At 46.2% G+C, this 12782-nt stretch overlaps 1 protein-coding gene across 19 annotated transcripts in view; it reads left to right on the plus strand.

The window, feature by feature from the left end:
- PCDH15 (protocadherin related 15) overlaps positions 1 to 12782 on the plus strand; it is an 811115-nt gene that overhangs the window by 4202 nt on the left and 794131 nt on the right. For 16 of the 19 annotated variants that reach the window (XM_063340174.1, XM_063340177.1, XM_063340192.1 and 13 more), the window contains exon 1: positions 3655 to 3799. The exons of 1 other annotated variant lie outside the window; for it this stretch is intronic. The gene's annotated coding sequence lies outside the window, so the exon portion shown is untranslated. Of the gene's footprint in view, positions 1 to 2436; positions 2522 to 3644; positions 3800 to 12782 lie in introns of those variants that run through there. 2 more of the 19 variants (XM_063340176.1, XM_063340196.1) reach the window with 2 other exon arrangements.

Consider the following 12782-nt stretch of genomic DNA (forward strand, 5'->3'; position numbering starts at 1 on the left):
AATATTTAATTAACAGGGTCTTGACACCTTAGCTTGTAATTCCTACTCTTATTAAAATCATCCACCAAATTTTGAAGTAGAAATTAAATCTCTGTCTAATTAAAAGCATTACTTTTCAAATAAGATTGCGTATTGTGACAAGTACTTCTGAATTCTGCATTAGTACAGAAGCTCCCAAGCTCTCAAATTTGTAGGTCTTCTGTATAAGCAAACAAGATTCGCTGCTAAAATCTCTGACTCATCTAATAATGGTGGCGAGAAATACCCGGCTAGTGCAATAGTGCTCTCGAATGTCGCCGTGTATTTTCTTCATACTCAATCTCCCTGTGCTTCCTTTTCTTCCTCCGGTAGTTAATTTGAGGAATTTGGATGTTTAAAAAGCCTGAGAGAAGGGACGTGTGGCATGGGGGGAGAGAGAATAAAAGCCATTACACAGGTTTTCATTCATATGTGTTTTTGCAAACAATGCTAAGGCATGAACCGTGAGCTTATTTCCATAGTACATATTGCCATGTAAATACTTACAGGATTCCTGTAAAGCACCAGGATGTAACAGGGGTTAAAATTCATGCTCTTGTCACTTTTGTAGGGGAGTGGAACATAAGAACACCCCATCTAAATCAATAGGAGTTTTGCTTTAGACTTCAGAGAACAGGTGGGATGGAATTCTGGACTGAGCTGCAGCTGGGGGATTTAATCTGGATTAACACAGGTGAAACTGAGAAGAAGGGATCACGGCGTGGCTGAGCAACTTTAACTCCTGGCAGCTGAAGGGGATGATTCTTGCCCTACCTGCATGGTCTGCTTGTTCCTGACCTGCTCAGCAATGCCTTTGCTGTTTATCTGACTCCTTAGTGATCCCACTTCGCTTGGTAAAGATGAAGGAAACTCTGCTTTTCTCTGCCAGGTTTGCTTTCTGCTGATTTAATGAGTTGAACTGGCATGCCATGGGGTCAAGCGAAGTCGCTGCAAGGAAAAGAGCAGAAAAATGCGGCTTTGGAGCTCGGAGAACTTTTCTTTTGGTAAGCAGAGTCACTTTAAATAGCTGCTATTCCATATTCCCGCTTGTGTCTCTTGCTCTCTGCAGTTGCACCATTGCAATGGTCTGTCTGTGGGGCCACTGCAAGAAATGCGATCAGGGAATTGATCCATGCTAAACTCAATCCAGGAAAAATAATAACTATATTTTTTTAACCTGAGTCAGTTCCCCATGGTGGCATGGGAGACTGGCTTCTTAAGACAGCCCTGAAAAAGAGCCAACTGGACAGAACTCATTTTCTGAGTGATGCCCTCCTCGCGTTTTCATGTGAGTGTGTGTGGTGGGAATGGAAACAGCATTGGGGTTGCTGCAGTCTCTGGCCAACATTGGTCTTCTTGGGATTTTATTGTTAAATAATTGTTCCTTGCATACCATATTGAGTGGAGGAGCCTGGCCTGGCTCCTGTGTTGATCATGGGCTGAAGCTAATATTCCCCCAAAGAAAGGGGAAAAAATTCAGTGTGGGTGGTTTAAGTCATCAATCTTGAAGTAAAAAATTAATAATGGCTGAGCCCCCGATTCCACAGGCTGCCAGTCCAGCCGGTTTGACATTTTTCTTAAGATAGTTTACCAAAAACCTTACCTTTAAGCCTTCAAAGCTCATGCATTAAGGAAATGCTCATATTTAAAGCAAAACAGAACTGCTACAGGAGAGCTCATGGGCTTCTCTTGAAGTGCATGAGGATCTCTACAGATACCTCTCAGTTGTAAAAACAAATGTGCAAATACAATTGGCAGAAGCCTAACCACCCCCTCTGGTAATGAGCAGACACTGTCTTCCCCCTTCAGCTCCTGTAATTAAAAGTCATTTTTACTTCATGAAAATCATCCCCTCGTTAACTTCCCAGCCCATGCCAGTATCCCCAGACTAATCCCACTCGTAGGGTTCGTACCTGTGGCAGCTCAGTGCTGTTTCTTTCTGTTTCAATTAAGTTTGCAGGGTTTGCCCCCCCCTCCCCCCAACAACGCAAACTAAAGTAAGCGTGTAGTCTTTGTACGCTCGCATAAGCGGCTCAGCCTCTGAGGTTAGGAAGCATACCTAACGCCTGCGAAACGTGTTGCTTGCTTAAACGCCGGCCACGGCGGGTATTTAAAGCCCTGACCAGGAGTTCCGGGGCCCGCTGCGCCGGGCGGGCAGGAGGGAAGGCAGGCAGGCGGCTGCAGGAGCTCGCTGTCGGCGCTTGCAATTCACCGGCCCTCCGAGCCAAGAGGGGGGCACAATCCGCCCGCGTTTGACAGCCGTGCCGCCTCGCCTCGGCACCGCTCGCCTCCCGCCCGCCCGGCTTTCCGAGGCCCGGCGCTGCGCGGCGGGGAAGGAGGAGGAGAGGGGGCGAGGCCGGCCGGGGTCCGCCGGCTGGCGGCGCCGCCCCGCGGGAGCGGCCGCGGCTCGGGAAGGCAGCGGCGGGTTCGCTGGCGGGGCTGGAGCCGGTGGCGGGGAAGCGCTGCCCCGCCCCGGGCTGTGACGGAGGGCACCGAGGCGGAGGTGAGGGGCGCGGGGTGGGATGGGGGGGGTTAGTGGACCTTAATGTCGAGCTCGCCCGGCTTAGGGAGCCGCAGCCCTGCGCGGGAAGGAGTAAAGTCATTTGCCCAAGTAGCTCCGTACCGGGAGGTTTGGGGGCAGCGAGTGCGGCTGGGGTGAGAAGCTCTGAGGGGGTGAATGCTGCTTAAATGGCGCCGTCCAGGGGAGAAGCACTTAAATATAGTAATAGTTGGCGGCATCCCGTTTGCCGGGGGAGACCTCACGTTAAACTCTTTGCTCCTTTTCTAATAGCCAGCGTGTTTAAGCTACAGAGTACTCTAGAAATTTAGTCTGATTCCTTCTGAAGGCTGGGTTTAGTTATTAGGATTCCAAACGACTTAGCAGGCTCATCTCAAAATCCTTGGGGAAACTCGGATTTTATTCAGCTTCTGTGCAGAAAATTTGTGGCTCATAAATCTACTTTAACATTTGGATCTGAGATGACGTTGAGACAGTAAAGATTTACATGGTCATCTTCATTTGAAAGGTCGTGAGTTACTATTTTCCTCTTTTAAAAGATTTTACAGAAAGCTGTTGGTGGTTTAGCTGATGGAGTTGCCTGCAGCAGTTTAATGAGGGAGGAGCACAGGTGAACCCAATAAAGGGAGCTGAAGGCAAGAGGGCAGGGGAGTTTGGTGTGATTAAAGAGGCAAACTCGGGTGTTGTGTTCACTTGGTCAGTGTGGCTTAGGAAAGCTCTCTTCCAGCTGTGTGGGGGCACAGGAGTGTCTGTCCTGTCCCATCTGAGAGAGGAGTAGAGGGGATAGTGTGAAAAAAGTGAACATTTGTGTTTGAAACCAGCAGTATTTTAGCTGCTGCTCACCTGTGAGGCGCCTTTCCCTTGCATTGATGCTAAATGGCTGAATCAGTTTGGAGTTTGTTTGCTAAGAAATGAAGGTATGTGCTTCTTTAAGGTAACACCCAGAGGTTTGCCATTGCAGGGCTTCCCGTGTTCCTGCAGCAGATGCAATTCGCCACAGGTTTGTGTGGGACGTCCTCGGGGGAGGAGTGGGACCCCCCGCGGGGCTAACCCTGCACCGCCGAGCACAGACCGGACAGCCAACAGGTCCCCGCGGTGTTGATTCGCCACCTGAAAGTTTCTGTGCTGAATTCAGATGAGTGGCAGCTGAGACATTCATTCTCCCAGGAAAAAGGCCTACAGGTGGCATTTGGGAATTAAGGCACCACCAGCGAATACACAGGCTTGGCAGTCGGTGTGCTTGCGGGTCCGGAGTTGGGATCGGTGGGTGCCGAGAGTGGTTTCGACGGAGGTGCGGCGCAGCATCTTCCCGCACGGCCGAGGCGGGGTGCGCGGAACGGGAGCGAAGGGCGGCAGGGAGGGAGCGAGGGAGCCCCGGAGCCGAACTGAGCCCGCCCGGCGGCCCTGTCTGCCGTGCCCTTCCCTCCCTGGGTGTGCTTGCCCTGGCCGGGGGAGCAGGGCTGCGGGGGACAAGGTTGCTCCATCCTGGAGGAGGAGGTTGCAGAGGGCTGGCTGCCGAGGCAGGGATGCTCGGAGCGCTCGCAAATGCTTGCTTCGGTGTTGGCGTTTTTCCCTTTTCTCCCCCAATCCTCCTCCTTCTCCTTCTTCCTCTTTTTTTTTTTTTTTTTCCCCTGATCCATAAAGCGCGGAGCGGGGAGGCGGGCATGAGCAGCCCCTCAGCTGCGCCGTAACGCTTTCACCGTGCTCCCCCCCCAGCCGGGAGCCGCGGCGGCAGCGCCCGCCGCTCGGGTGAGCCGCCGCCGGGGGGGGTGGGCACCGGCGCCGCCGCTTCCGTGCTCTCCGTGCCAGCCCCAAAGTTTTCCTCCCGGCCCTGCGCGGCCCCACCGCAGCGCTGCAGCCGGCGTTGGTCAGCGGCAGGCAGAGCGGCGGCGGCGGCGTTGCCCCCGCTCCCCGCGCGGACTCGGCGGCGGCAGCACAAGCCGCCCTCGCGGGCCTCGCCGTCCCCGGCCTCGGCCTTAAGCGCTCCCGGCACCGTCCCGCTCCCCGCCGTGGCGGAAAGTTTCCCGGCGGAAGGGGGTAAGTCGCGGGGGAGGGAGGCGCAGGTGAAATTGCCGCGGAGAGGGCTGGACCTGGGCCGCCGAGGCTCTTTTGGCTGCCCCAGCCCGGAGACTCCCCACCCTTCTGGGGCAGGGCTCCGCTGCCGGAGCCGGGAGAGCCTCCTCCGGCGAGGACACACGCCCGTCCACTCCCTTCCTTCCTCATCGGTCCCTGCCACCACGCAGGGAAACGGTGACCTCAAGTATTGTCGTATTGCTTTAAAATGTAGGGTTAATTTGAAAGGGCTAGTGGAAGAAATGCAATGTTTAGACTTTGATATCTTTGTGTGGTAATCAGTAAAATAAACGAACCAGTTAGTATTCCACTCCTGTAATACTTGGTGTGGGAGAGAGGCTGCTGTTACATCTCATTTCCGAGCTCATTTGGGGGAAGCGGAGTGATGCTGGATGCCTTGTCTGCTGCCTTTTCCCAAGTGCCTCAGCCCTTCAGGCATCGGGGGGTCCTGCGGAGGGGAGTGGGGAGGCTCCTTGCCTCAAAACTGTAAAGCTGCGGGGAGACACCTTGGGCTCGGAAAGCCCCATGAATGCTTTAGGAGTGGGATTGCAGCAGTGGACTGAGAGTGGAATCAGCAGGGTGACTCCTGGTAGGTGATGTGACTCTGATGCCTGCCTTTTACACACCCCAGTGATTTTTATCTTTCCCTGTGGCTGATCGGATCTCTGTGTTTGAAATGTTGTGCTAACTTGAGAGATGCCGGGTGAAGTCAGTCCTGTGGGCTGGAGCCTGAGGAATACACGATTACCTTTGGAAGAACAAGATAGGCATGTGGGTGGTATCATCTGGGGGCACACGCTTGGGGGGTCTGCTTTCCAGACCCTTTGCGTGTTTCAGCAGTGGCCATTAATGACAAGTGTGTGGATGTCAGTTTAGAGCAAGGTGTGTGGTGGTTGGAGGGGTGGTTAGATGTAAGTCAATTTACATTGACTCATAAAGACTCCACGGAGGTGGGGGGGAACGCGCTGTGTTTGCAGGGCAGGTTGCTTCCATCTCTCATCATTAAAAGTTAAAGTGGAAACACTTCCTTGTTTGTTCCCACCCATCCCCCTGATGGGAGGAGGTTCGTGACATGTAAAATTCTTGGGACTGCTCTTTGGGAAACCTGCGGATTAAGTGGATGTGTTTTTCACTTTGGCTGAGAGCTGTTTTGCTTTCTGATGGTTGGTAACTGGGGAAAAAAAAGAGAGATTTAAAAATAAAATTAGACTGTATAGTTGAAGTGGTAAAGGAAACGTTCTCAAGATCCCACGTAGCAAGCTGGGAATGAACGCAAACTGTTCCTGCTCTGTACCTCTTCCAAATGCAGTTCTCTCTGAAAGATGTTATCTCCTCCCGCATCCCAGCAAAGCCCAATCTGCATGGCTAGTCAATCACCTAATGTAAATGAGGTGCTTGTTCTCAGCCTCCTAAAGAGGCAGTGGGAACATGTTGGTACTGCAGCAGGAGTGACAGTCTGGTCACATGCATAACCCAGCGCGTACAGTAATGATGTGGAAATCCATCCTGCTTTAAACTTTCTGTTGTGTCGCAAAGCTTCACAGAATCTGAGGCAGGTTACTTCCGAATCGAGGACTACTGCTTCTACCCGCTTGCTTCAGCTGCTGTTGATCTGGCAAGTCCCCTTATGCCACCCTCTGGAAGGTACAGTGACTGTAGTTGACACATACTTAATTTACAAGAGAAAAACCGTAGACCAGTAAAGGGATAGTTAGAGTCAAATCAGGCTGCTTAAATTAATATTCGAAGTTTAATAGTGCAGCCTTTCACATCCTGCTATGATAAGTACTTTTTCTGTAACTTTCAAATGACAATATGTATTTGTATCTGGAAAAGTGTGAGAGTGTCCGATTCCTTTGTTAAGATGGAAATAGTTACTAGAGCAACCTCCTAAACATCTTTAAAGGTGAGTACTAATCCAATATGTATTTTGCAGATAAAGGGTTCAGTCAGCTTTTCAAGAACATAGCTATTGTTTATTGATCCATCATCCACTAACTAAGCATTGTACCAGTTTTGTAAATGTATGTGTGGATATCTTAAATCTGCTCTTTAGGCACTGATTTCTTCCATGCTCTAATGGAATTCTGAAGCACAAAGGCTGTTGAGTTGCCGCATTTTGTATCTGTGATGTATGTGCGTTTGTTACTTTGCAGGGTAGCTTGGGGCTGTCAGCGTGTTGGTGTCTGTTTGCAGGGACAGCTACACTGTAGTGCCGGATGGGTGCGTGGGAACCATACTGAGTTAAGTGTTGGGCTTCAGAAGCAGGTACAGGACTGAATTAGGGGTTGTAGAACTTTACCTGGGTTGATTTAAGAGCATGGGTATCAGACAGGAGTTGGAAGTTGGCCCAAGTTCTTTTTCCTCAATTTTAAAAATAAACCTTCCATAAGTTCCTCATGTATTGCGACTGGGACCTGTGTGCTTCAGGAGCATACTTGTACTTAGTGGGATGCATTCTTACAAAGTAGGATCCTTCAGGTCTCCCTCGCTTATTGTTCCTTTCCCTCTTCCCATGGCTCAGCAGCCTGACGCGCATGGAGATTTACCACTGAACTCTGTGATTTAAGTCGTATGTGAACAGCTTCAAACACAGGGCATAATTTGTTGTTAAAGCTGCTTGTTGTTAACTCTTAAACAGAAAAATAGTACGATATTAGCTTTCCTTTTTTGTTTTGTTTTTATGTTTGTGCTTGCATCAGAGCCTCTATCCAGCTAAGCATCAAAATCTGAAAAGAGGAAGGTAATTTCTGGTCTTGGTTCAGGTGTAACAGTAAGTCTGACAGAAAACCCATTGGTTTAGCAAGCCAAAGCTTTTTGCCCCGTGAAGGTGGCTTTTGCATCTTCATCAAAACTTCAAGTTAAAGGAAACAGAGATCTCCGGCGAAACAGGGCATTGCTTGTGTGTGAACCAGCTAGTTCTCTCCCAAACTTCGAGTGCATGGCTGAAAACTGAACTAATAGCCAATGAATGTATTCTTCTCAGTACTTACAGCATACTGATGGGTATCTCTGACTAGTTCAAGCTTGACATCTGGATTGAGCCAAAAGACTGCTTGAGACTTTAAACCAGGTTTCCTAGCTGTGTCCTATTAATAGCTTAAGAATTAAGTACGTGAACCACAGAAAACAGTAGTTAAAGTGAAAAGGATTATTGCTCAAAATCCTGCAATCAGAGCTTACTGCTTTAATTAAAAATAACTAATCAACTGATGAAGGAGAAAAAAGTACCTTGCAGGTATATATTGTTCATTTTGCTGCTGCCAGAGCATTTTATTTTATGCGTTTGTTGATAGGAAATCTTTTGGGGAAGGAAACCCTGAGTGCCTAAATAGCTTGTAAGAGGGAGCCGGCTTCTGGGGGAGAAGATGCTCCTGTAACTTTGGATGCTTACGTGGTTTATTATAAGAGAGTTCACAATAAATACCAACTCAGCAGTAATTGGATTTGATTTGTCTTTTGGCAGTTGGTATAATCCTATTGGCAGTGGGTTTATGTATTTTCTAGCTGTTAGGATTACACGCTGTTCTTTGACTGCATACCTGACTGAATTTTTTCAAGCTGTAACACAAAAGAGGTTAGAACAAGTACTTTTAATCACTGGTGGCAAATCTCTGAGTAAGAGCTAAGGTAATTTAAAACGCTGTCTGTTTTTTGTATATATAAAAATCTTATCTATTTGATCTTTGTGTGACACCTATATATGCACAAAACATATAGCTTTGGGTGTGGGAGAGAAGGGTATTCTTCTTGGATTCACCTGACAAGGGAAAAGCCATTAGAGCATTTGAGAAGGGTGACCTGTAGCTGTAGCGTGGCTGCATTTGCCTTGGACCTCTATAGAGTCCCCTGTTCTCAGGGAACTTGACCTGGTCGGTGTGGCTGCCCTGAATCCTTGGCTGATGTTCATGAGCTTTGTTGGAGGTGCCAGAATGCAGCAAACGCCCAGCACTGCAAAGAGGTGAGGAAGGGAGCCAGCCCCCTCTGCTCTCTAGCCTGGGTTGGAAATGCGGATGAAGGCTGTCATTGGGAGGCTTTTTTGTTGTGTTTTGGGTTTTTTTGGAGGAACTCTGTCTTTGCTGGATAACTCTTTGGAGGGGATTTTGAGGGCAATTAATGACCAAGCAGACCAGAGGTTTATCTCAATTAGGATGCTGCAGCCGCGGTGACAGCATTGAGCAGTGAGGAGCCAGGTACCAGTCGGGCACTCTTACCTTGCGTATAAAACTCCTACCTCAGCTGTGCTGGCTCATACTGGGAACAGCTGCTCTGAAGTAATGCCCTTACTGGAAGTTTACATTAGTAGCATCAAGATCGGAATCTTAGTGTAAAGGTGAACAGAGGAATCCTGGGCTTTTTACTAATTTTTCTTGGAACTTAAGCAAGCCTTGCTGCAGTGGATGTTCACCTAGGGAAGGGCCATGGACTGCTGTCTTTCTCCAGCCTATTTTGTCTATCATCAAGAGAATGCCCTGCAACATAGAAAGACACAGTCTTGGTTAAAATGAATTTTCTGAAACAGTGCAGTCTGAAGGGCAAAGAAAAAAGAGAAACGGAGGAAAGTTCAAAGTAAAGTGCCACAAAGACTGTGGTTATTTTCTGTCACTGGTGAAGTACTAGCTTATTTTTTCTTTGGTTTGTATGTTTCATTTTCTAACCTGAACAAACCATTTGAGATATCCAGAGAAGAAACTGAGTAAAAAGACAAAGCTGATTGATGAAAGCTGGTAGAAAAATTTCAGAAGGTGTTTGGGAAGGATGTAAGGAGAAAAATTTTCCTGATAAAACAGTTTCAGGAGCCCTGTTAGTAACACAGTAGTAATTCCTTTCTAATGCGAAGATCCTGTTTAAGCACTAAAACGCTGCTCTTGTTGAAGCAATTCAATTAGTGGGAGAGAAACATACAGGCCACTACTTTTGTCAGTGCTTTTATTTATTATTTTGGTTGTTAGTCAGATTTGGATAAGAATTTGTGGATAAAACAGCTTTTTTTTTTTTCCAGAAACACATATTAGCACACATTTCTACTTAAAAAAAAAAACAACCAACCAACGTTTTCTCTAGAAAGTGGCTTAAGACCCAGGTTGTAGGACTGAACTTGTAAATTGCACTGCCTGAGGATCTGGGGAGGCTGTGTGAGATGGGTTGTTAATATGTCCTTTTTACAGACTTTTAATTGTGGCAACTCAGGAGCCTTCTTGCAAAGCCAGGTTATTGGTTGTCTCATTTACTTCATTCATGTGGTTCCTTGTCGGATATTTTAAGCAGAACAAAGATACTCTGTCTTGGTTTCCATTTAAACTGTGGTTCAGTGCACAACCATTGGAGACTTTTAGTGATATATTATTTTGGATGAGATGTAGAACTGCAGTCTTATCACTTTGTTTTTAAATTTTGCATGGTGCTTTTTAAAAAAAACCAACAAAACAAATATTAATCGCAGCATGCAAGTGCATTTTGAATAGCTGATTACAGCATTTCTGTTTGCCTACACTTTCTACCTCATTGTATCTAGAGAAACAGTGCTTCTGTCTTGGTTGCTGTCTTCCATTTGGCACTTGGTTGCTTTTGGTAAGAGGAAGATGCTCTTGTGTAAGGTCTGGGTGTCTTGTGGGCTATCCCATGGGAACCCTCCATGAGGCCAGTTCCTGGCTTCACCTGCAGCAACTCAGGGACCACGCACATAGACGTTGTTAGCTCTGTGCCATCTTGCAGCACTTGCATGCCACCAGGTCATTGTATGATTGCAGATTTCCCTGATAGCCATCCTGTACCATCTGAATGGGGGAGCCACCCTATTTCAAAGATAACAGTTCTATTTAAATATTGCTTGGACCAGCAGCTCCAGATTTTGCTGGCTAATGAGCAGCAGTGTAGGGACGATAGCAAGCAGCATTGTGCTGTCTTCTTGCAGACCTCAGTATTAACTTTTCTTGTTTTTAGGAGTATTTCCCGAGACAAGCAAATGTAATAAGAGCAGGCCACTCTATGTTGCTTGCTACAAGAGCTGTTAACGTTTCAGAGTGATGTATTTGAGAGTAATGGGCAGAATGTTTTTGTGAAGGATGTTCTTCGTGACTCTTGTGGAGAAAATAAATCTCTTCTAAACAGAGAAATTAAGTATGCCGTGTCAGAAGTAGGAGAGAGATGCTTTAAAAAAACCCAAGCCAACACTTGAGTATTATGATGATCTGGTCTTGTTGGTTTTGATTGAGCTTTCTTCTAACTGCATTTTCTATAAACAACATATATGTGAGTGTGTAACCTTAGAGCGTGGCCATTCTGGTACATAATGGTGACGAATACACTAAACCTCATAGTTAACTCCTGGGTTTGTCAGGGACAGCTTCGGAGACTATTCTTCTGGGTTAGGAGGTCTTCCAGAGTAGCTGTTTAAGCTAATCTGATATTGTTTGACTGAAATGCAGTAGCAGTAAGGCTGGCTGGGACAGATCTTTGGGAGGGGTGAGTGATGAGAGTATGGGGAGGAGCTGGGGAACTTTTCAGCTGAAGCTGGGAAAGGCCTTGCAAGTGCTGGGCCAGCAGTTTCTTTGTGAATGGCAGTAAAGTTGCCGCGTTTCAGTTCTGTGTTAGTCCATGCTTCGCTTGGCGCTATTCAAGTTACATAGCTGAGCCTGTATAGGTATGTACTGGTTAACTATGATGGTGTTTGAATTCTTGAGTACTGTGGCAAATACTTATTCCCAGGAGTCTCCACTGAGCAGTCCCATGCTTCATCTAGCAAACTGAATTTATAGCTTATGAAGACTTCCTTAATTTTTTTTCCTTTGTTTTTACACTTGGGTAATATCAAAGCTTGAAATAACTTACTTGGATACCTTTGGTGTCTCGTGGTGTATCCAACAGTGCAACTTGTGTCTTTATTCTCTGCTGTCATCTGCAAACAGAGATTGCAAGTTTGAGGAAAGAAAATATTTGTGAGATGGCACAATGAAAGTAATTAGAATATGGTATATTTTATTTTTGTTGTTACAGATAAGATGAGTGTAAGCGCAAGCTAGAAATGAAACCCACACTCTAATGGAATTACGTATTGACAGCTTAAGTGCCATGTGTATGACAAGGAAAAATGAACAAGTTGAAGCAGAAATGCAAGGTTGCCTTTGTCAGAGACTAAAAAAATAAAAACAAAATTCAAAGAAAACTGGTAGATGGGTGAGCAGAAGTTAAATGCACTAAATGAAAGCCTGCATAGTCTTAAAGGATTAATAAAGAAATATTTTTAATTGCCATGTTGTAGAAACATGAAAGTCTGGTTTTAGTTTCTCTGCACTGTAAAGGTTTGGTTTATGTAGTACTTAAATTTTCATGTGCTCTTGCAATTGTGGAATGTCACTTCGTGCAATCTATTAAGGCAGTAATTGTTCCTCTCTTGATTCAGAACAGTCCTTTGGGCCTGTTGTTTCTTGGGGGGCAAGGAACTCTGCTAAGAGAACCCTTTCTGTATATGAGGTGCTGCGTGAGGGTCATGGTGAGCTGCAAACAAATTCTGTGTTATGCAGTTAAACCTGGCATAGGTTTAACTGAAGCCTGCTTGCGTGATATGAGTGAAAGTCTTGTCTTCGATTACATAGAATGTAAATGCAATCTGTGATACAAGTCCACAAGTGGGATTCAGCCTTTTCCTAAAACACCTGAAAGTAAAATTCAAAATATCTGAGTTGTTTTGAAATAAACTAACCTGTCTGCTAATGAAGGACTCTGCGTAGTGCTAGTTGCCTTCGAAGAAGCACCAACTGGTTTCTGAATCCATTTAGCTTTAAGTTACTTAACAATCACAAGTAGGTTCTTTTAAATCTCCCTAGAACAGTCTGAACTCTGTTACTCATATAGCTACTAGTATGAATTTGTTCATAACAACAAAATTGCTGCAGTTTTCATCATCAAGGAACTTTCCAGTACTCGCTCATTTTACTTAAGTTGGAGGGTTCTTTTTCCGCTGTAGGTGCCCAAATCAGTCGTAGGGCAGTAGATAATCTTATTCAGCAGCCTTCCTTTACTTCTCTTTAATTTTATTTTTTTTCCTATCAGGATCTGAGCGCAATGCATTTCAAGAGAGTAAAAGTTTTTAGTTTAAAAAAAAATAATAATCTTCTAACATTTAATCTGAAACAAGGTTATTTACATAAGTACTTACAACAATAAGATCTGG

This window comes from Chroicocephalus ridibundus, chromosome 6 (assembly GCF_963924245.1).
Source record: "Chroicocephalus ridibundus chromosome 6, bChrRid1.1, whole genome shotgun sequence".
Classification (NCBI taxonomy): Eukaryota; Metazoa; Chordata; class Aves; order Charadriiformes; family Laridae; genus Chroicocephalus; species Chroicocephalus ridibundus.